We start from the raw sequence: 8,017 nt of genomic DNA, 5'->3' as shown, positions 1-8,017 counted from the left end.
CCTGACCTTGTGATCCGCCTGCCTGGGCCCCCCAAAGTGCTGGGATTACAGGCGTGAGCCACTGCGCCCGGCCTGCCTTCCTTTTTTTTATTTTATTTTATTTTTTTTGAGACGGAGTCTCGCTCTGTTGCCCAGGCTGGAGTGCAGTGGCACAGTGTCGGCTCACTGCAAGCTCCGCCTCCTGGGTTCACGCCATTCTCCTGCCTCAGCCTCCCGAGTAGCTGGGACTACAGGCACCCTCCACCATGCCCGGCTAATTTTTTGTATTTTTAGTAGAGATGGGGTTTCACCGTGTTAGCCAGGATGGTCTCCACCTGACCTCGTGATCCACCCGCCTCAGCCTCCCAAAGTGCTGGGATTACAGGTGTGAGCCACCGCACCTGGCCGCCTTCCTTATTAGATCATGGACATTGTATAAAAGGGAATAAAATGCATAGCAGAGAAACTTCTTGAAGTTTGCAAATCCGCACACAACATCTGACTCAGCCATCCTGCCATGCACTGGCTCACTGCCTCACTGCCTAACACAGCAGCCCTTTCTATTTGGGGACAGCAAAGATTAGAAGAAATGTCTTAAAGTGTCTGAGTTTTAGTCCCTGTGACCTCTGGAAAGGGGCCCTACTCCTCTCCTCTAAAGTAACCTAGAGTATGTGGACTTGTCTGATTTCTCATTCAAAGAATGGTTCTTTAAGAACTGTCACGTTGGCCGGGCGCAGTGGCTCACGCTTGTAATCCCAGCACTTTGGGAGACCGAGGCGGGCGGATCATGAGGTCAGGAGATCGAGACCATGGTGAAACCCTGTCTCTACTAAAAATACAAAAAAAATTAGCCGGGCGTGGTGGCGGGCGCCTGTAGTCCCAGCTACTCGGAGAGGCTGAGGCAGGAGAATGGCGTGAAACCAGGAGGCGGAGCTTGCAGTGAGCCGAGATTGTGCCACTGCACTCCAGCCTGGGTGATAGAGCGAGACTCCGTCTCAAAAAAACAACAAAAAAAAGAACTGTCACGTAACACCCACGCCCCAGGTGTTCTTGTTTTCATATTAAATTTTCCACCTTCCTTTATGGTTCTCAGTCCTTTCCCCCTGATTATTTCATTCTTCTTTTGACAGATAAGCTTCCTAAGGTTAATCACAAGCATTCATCAAGCCTTTAGGCAAATGTCAAACTGTCTTTAAATGGGTTTCTGAGGCTATAACCTGAAGTCTCTGGTGGGATTCACCAGAAATGTAAATTTTGAGTCTGTTTCTGTGACCTTTGTCAAGGCAAATCTCTTTTTCTTCAATCAGTCTGATTGGCCTGTCTCAAGAGTATATTACTTTAGCATGACTTGTTACCTGTATTTGTATCTAAAGATGTATACAGTGTAGGATTTAAAATGATTTTACTTTAATTTCATCACATCATTGCTTTATGCTGAGATACTTGAGATTGATGATTCCTCATCCAGTATATTCGCTCTCCTTCCTAGCTTAGTGTCACCTGCACAATTGGTAACCCTTTCTTCTTGTCTTATCCGTGTTGATAAATATATTGATGAGATTAGGACCAAATCTAGAATCTTGTGGCACTCAGTCAGTAGCTTCTAGCTTTAGTTATATACAAATTATGCACGGGTGGAACTGTGCAATAATGTAGCCCCACCCTTTCCACCTTTATCCACTGAACATGATGAAAGACATTTTCAGTGGCAGAAATCAAGATATGCTATGTTTAGGCTGGGTGTAGGGGCTCACGCCTGTAATCCCAGCACTTTGGGAGGCTGAGGCAAGAGGATCACCTGAGGTCAGAAGTTCGACACCAGCCTGGCCAACATGGTGAAACCCTGACTCTACTAAAAATACAAAAATTAGCCGGCCATGGTGGCACGTGCCTGTGATCCCAGCTACTCAGAAGGCTGAGGCAGGAGAATTGCTTGAACCCAGGAGGTGGAGGTTGAAGTGAGCTGAGATCGTGCCACTGCACTCCAGCCTGGGCGACACAGCAAGAAAAAAAAAAAAAGATATGCTATGTCTGAATTTCTTTGATTTCTGTAATAATGATCTCAAGACAAATTGAGATCAGCTTGGACTGCCTTATTTTATTGAATCCCTGTGGGTTGTTGGTGCTTGATCATGGTCATTTTCTTTTCTAAATGTTCACAAAATATTTAATAAACCACTTTAGATTTCTGCTGTGAATTAACACCACGTTTTCTAGTCTGTTGTTTCCAGAATCTATCTTATTTTTCTTTTTAAAAAAATCGAGATGCCTGTCTGCATTTGTTACAATTTGGATATTTGTCCCCTCCAAATCTTATGCAGAAATTTGATCTCCCATGTTGGAGGTGGAGCTGTGTGGGAGGTGTTAGGATAATGGATTGGATCCCTCATGAACGGCCATGACGACACCATGCTTCTTGTACAGCCTACATAACCATAAGACAAATCAATTTCTTTTCTTTATAAATTAGCCAGCTTCAGGTATTCCTTTACAGCAACACAATGGGACTAAGACACCATTCTCTCTCATTCTCCCTAGTTTCTCAAAGATTCCCACCTGATTTGCAGTCATGTCATTAAGTTATGTCAGATTCCTGAAATGTAATTTACTTAGACCAGAATACTTGAGCTCATATAAAAGGAACCATTTAGGTGTCTCTTTACTTGTCTTGATCTTCATTTTCCTGTTAACTTTTTGTCTATTAGTTTTCAAGTTCAAGACCTTTCTTCTTGATATAAAATAGCAAAGCAGAATTAAGAGTGGGCATATTTGGGCCGGGTGCGGTGGCTCATGCCTGTAATCCCAGCACTTTGGGAGGCCGAGGTGGGCGGATCATCAGGTCAGGAGTTCGAGACCAGCTTGACCAACATGGTGAAACTCCGTCTCTACTAAAAATACAAAAAAATTAGCTGGGCCTGGTGGCGCATGCCTATAATCCTAGCTACTCAGGTGCCTGAGGCAGGAGAATCGCATGAACCCGGAGGCAGAGGTTGCAGTGAGCCGAGATTGCGCTACTGCACTCCAGCCTGGGCAACAGAGCGAAAAAAAAAAAATGTTGGGCATATTTGCCTTCTGTCATTGCCTCAAGCAGTGGGCACATCTTTTTTCTTTTTCTTGGTCTAAAAACTGAAAATTGACTAAAACAAATAAAAAAGAAAAAATAGGGCTGGGCGCAGTGGCTCATGCCTGTAATCCCTGCACTTTGGGAGGCCTAGGCAGGTGGATCCCGAGGTCAGGAGATCGAGACCATCCTGGCTAACACGGTGAAACCCTGTCTCCACTAAAAATACAAAAAAAAAAAAAAAATTAGCCGGGCGTGGTGGCAGGTGCCTGTAGTCCCAGCTACTTGGGAGGTGAGGCAGGAGAATGGCATGAACCTGGGAGGCGGAGCTTGCAGTGAGCTGAGACTGTGCCACTGCACTCCAGGCTGGGCGACAGAGCGAGACTCCGTCTCAAAAAGAAAAAAGAAAATAGAACAAGGGCTTATTTTATGTTATCTGGCATTTTCCTTAGCTGTATGTATGCCACTCTTTTGTATTTATCCATCCTTATCTCTTCTTCCATTGTGTAGACTTACTAAAACACACACACACACACACACACAAACACACTGAACAAAAATCTAAATTCACCAAGAGCTCACTTTGGTGCCACATGGTTCTGCTCCATTACCAGACCATTTGTAATTGCAGAGTCAGAATGTAATTTTAACCACTACGTCCATAATTTATTCTTGTCTCAACTTTTTGAAATCTGAGTGTATATTGCATTCCTTTCTGAGTATCTTATGAATTATGAGTAAATTCCCACTTTCTCCCAAGATGCATGATGAAATGATTACATAATGGTATTGGCCCAGTCACGGAGCTCTTATCCCCTCAATCTGGCTTAGCATGTTTTTGGAATGATGCCCCTAAATTAAGGAGATTAAATATATGTGGCATTTATAATGTGCAAGCTGCTGTGCTAGATGCTAAGAAAGAGTAACCCAGAAACTAACTAGCTGTGTCATTTGATCACAGCAAGGGGATTTAAACTGAAGTAAAACTTCATATGTGAAGAGCTAAATAGGAATCTGCTCTTCAAGACAATAATAGACAAGGTGGTGTATGAAACAGGTTTCTCACTCTGTGTCCTAGGGTGCTGCTGCGTTTTCGCAGGCCATCTTTAGGGACTGGCTTGTCTTGTCCTTGAGTGACCTACTCGCTGGTTTCCCCCGTCTCTGCAGCCACTGCCTCCATTCCAGGGGCCACCACTCCAGCCCCAGATGAAAGATGGAAGAAAAGGTAGTGCATGTATTTCCTGCTTCTCCTGGCTTCCTCAGATTTCAGCACCGACTCCCTCCCTCTGCACCTGTGATTAGACATCTTGGCAGCTAGGGAGGAGGCCCTGCAGGGCAACCTGCTGTTGATATGCCCCCAATATGTCCATGCAGGGCACAGACTGCGCATGGCTCAGGTAGAGTGTTGGCCATCCCTGCCTTGCTGGAATGTGCCTAGTTTTTAATCTCTGTTTCTGGCTTGCTCTATAGTCTTGTTGGGAAAATCCCACTGTCTCCCAGAAGGAAGGAGTCCAAGTACAGGAAAAGAAGAGGGAGAACAGATCATTTCACAAGGACCAAGGGTCATTATAGCAGTGGTCAGACATTTTAGGTGAAAAACCTTTCCCCCACATTAATAACTTAAGTAGTGACCCTGATGATTACCTTAAAGAAGGTGTGTGTATATGCGCATGCTCTGGTTTCTCATGAACAAAAGCTTTTTAAATTTTTTTTTCTTTTTTTTTTGAGATGGAGTCTCACTCTGTTGCCCAGTCTGGAGTGCAGTGGCGCTATCTCAGCTCACTGCAAGCTCTGCCTCCCAGGTTCTTGCCATTATCCTGTCTCAGCCTCCTGAGTAGCTGGGACTACAGGCACCCACCACCACGCCCAGCTAATTTTTTGTATTTTTAGTACAGACGGGGTTTCACTGTGTTAGCCAGGATGGTCTTGATCTCCTGACCTCGTGATCCTCCTGCCTCAGCCTCCTAAAGTGCTGGGATTACAAGCGTGAGCCACCACACCCAGCCAAGCTTTTTAAATTCAACTTCCAACAAGTGTAATACCACATGATGGGAAGGGGACAGATGAGATACCACACTTTTTCCACACTCCCTAATGATACTAATAATACTTGTTAGCGCCTCACATAGTATAAAAGTCTACTCATTTGATCCCGACAGCCACCTATGAGCTCGGTAGGACTGTGGTCTCTATTTTATGGAAGAGGAGCAGGCTGAGACTAGCAAGTGAATTATCCAAGGGTATGAAGCTGCTCCGTGGCAGAGCCCAGTTCATTCCTTGCCCTCCTACTCTGTGTGCTTTCCTGAGTCCCTGCTGGCTGGCCAGGCCAGGTGGCAGTGGGGGAAGGCAGAGGGGCTGGGCTGGAGCCAGCAGAGGCTCAGGTCCTCTGGTGCAGTGTCAAGTGTGACATCAGAGCCAGATGGGCGTGACACATTGTCCTCTATCCGGTCCAGCAGTGGCTGCACCTTCTAAGCTTCTCTGTACTATGTGGGAAGGCAGGAAAACCAAGTGGAGATTTAGGGTTGTGTGCTGAGGAGGTTTTATCAGGATCATGAATAAAACAGGGCAGAAAGGAAAGATATCTAGGGGACTGGCATGAAGCCTCCAGGCTGCTCGTAGCCTGAATACTTGAGAGGTCTCAGATGTCCTTCTCATCCTGTAGCCTTCCTCGGAGAAGTGGTCTCCCTGACTGGACTCCTGTGAGTCAGTCCGATGAGGCCTATTTGCCCACCTGCCTCTTTGAGTACCACTGGCGCCATGTCCCCACATTGGCCTATCCCAGCTGGCCCATCTGTCCTGCCCTGTGCCAAGGCCACATTTTTTTTTTTTTTTTTGAGACAGAGTCTCGCTCTCTCACCCAGGCTGGAGTGCAGTGGTGCATCTCCACTCACTGCAAGCTCCGCCTCCTGGGTTCACGCCATTCTCCTGCCTCAGCCTCCCATGTAGTTGGGACTACAGGCACCCGCCACCACGCCTGGCTAACTTTTTGTATTTTTTTTTTTAGTAGAGATGGGGTTTCACCGTGTTAGCCAGGATGGTCTCAATCTCCTGACCTCGTGATCTGCCCACCTCGGCCTCCCAAAGTGCTGGGATTACAGGCATGAGCCACCGCGCCCGGCCTAAGGCCACATTTTTAACTATAACATCAGATCCCAAATGGCTTCAACTTCCCCCCAAAGTCGGGTGTATGGCCCAGCCTCTAAAATGTGCAGGCCAGCAGGAGGCAGGGAGGAAGGGAGTGAGGCGCTGCTCTGTTGCACTCACTCACTCTGGAGCACCTCTTGTCCTTTTATTCTCAGGAGGCACCCCCTTGTCATCTTCTCAAAGAAGCTGTTTAGAAAAAGAGGCGCCGAGGGGCAACAACATACTGTGGTCCACAGGTGTTTGAGGAGAACCGTGTGTGTGCAGTGTTGAGGGAGAGGGGATAGAAATGAACCACTACTAATGTCTGAAACCTATTCTGTCTCTCTGACTCCCAAGTTTGTGGCCCTGAAATGTGAAATAAAGACTGAGTTGGGTGATTGAAACTGCTTCGTTGGCCAGGGGCAGTGGCTCACGCTGTAATCCCAGCACTTTGGGAGGCTGAGGCGGGTGGTTCACTTGAGGTCAGGAGTTTAAGACCAGCCTGGCCAACATGGCAAAACCTCGTCTCTACTAAAAATATAAAAATTAGCTGGGCATGGTGGCCCATGCCTGTAATCCCAGCTACTCGGGAGGCTGAGGCAGGAGAATCACTTTAACCCAGGAAGCAGAGGTTGCAGTGAGCCGAGATCCCACCACTGCCCTCCAGCCTGGGAGATAGAGGGAGACTCTGCCTCCAAAAAAAAAAAAAAAAAAAAAAAAAAAACTTCCTTGAGGAATGTCAGCCTCAGAGATTAAAAACCGAATTTATTTAAATCTTTAAAAACAAGCTATTTATAATGTGTCAATTATAAATAAACAAGTTAATTAAGAAAAAAAAGCTACTTTTAGCTTGCAGCACTTCTTAGGGTAATGTGCCCACCTTACAGATCCGAAGAGTCTGCTTCGGGCCTCCCTCCTCTTTGCCACCCTCCTTTGTCTGGCCTTCCCAATTAATTAAATATTAATCTGCTCACACCTTTTCTCCAGATTCCTCTTCAGGCAGAAGAGGTTGAGCGGTGACAACTGATCTCATTCTTAACCTGATTCCTATTCCCCATTCTGACCCTAGTATGTGACTGCCATTGCCAACCAAACCCCAGCGATGGACTCCATTACCTTTCTCTGGTTGTGCCTGGTCTTTCAACATGGGCATTAGAAAGGCACACAATATTGCAAACCTTTTGATTTTATCTAGGGTAATAATACTTTAGTAACAATAACAATAGCAGCAACAACTGATCTCATATATTTAATGAAGTCCTAGAAGGTAGTTTTTTTATTACCCACCTTTATCTTCTCTATCCTCATAACTAGGATGGAGACACTGAGGCTCAGAGAGGACAGGTTGCTTGCTCAAGACCATATAGCTCGTAAGTACCAGAGTCAATGTTTGAACCTAGTCTTGCCTGAAGTAGGAGAATTATCTCAGCATGACTTTGAAACTCTTTCTTTGAGCTGCCCCATGTGTTTTGCCTGGGCAATTTGACTACAGTGAGATTTCTGGTTAGTATTCTGAAGCAGTTAAACAACTTAAATTTACATTAAACATTTCTGGTTTTACTTTGATGATGACTTAAGAAAATGAATATAAACATATTTAGCATCATTGGGATAGCCACTTTGTAACTGAACAGATATAAACATAAGAACTCTGCATCTTATTTTATATTCATGAATATTCAGAAGCCATATATAACAACAATAATTAAAGCACAGTACCAGTAATAGTCCATATATTGCTTAAATTTGACTAACAGTATTCTTGTTGTTCTAGAAATGAGATGACCAGCTCTTGCAGAATATACAGCAACTGCCTCCACATAAAGCAGTACCAGGTTTAGGAGATTTACGGTA

Source organism: Nomascus leucogenys, chromosome 19 (assembly GCF_006542625.1).
Source record: "Nomascus leucogenys isolate Asia chromosome 19, Asia_NLE_v1, whole genome shotgun sequence".
In the NCBI taxonomy this organism is placed as follows: domain Eukaryota; kingdom Metazoa; phylum Chordata; class Mammalia; order Primates; family Hylobatidae; genus Nomascus; species Nomascus leucogenys.
The sequence above is the reverse complement of the archived record's forward strand: the minus strand, read 5'-3'. Positions refer to the sequence as shown.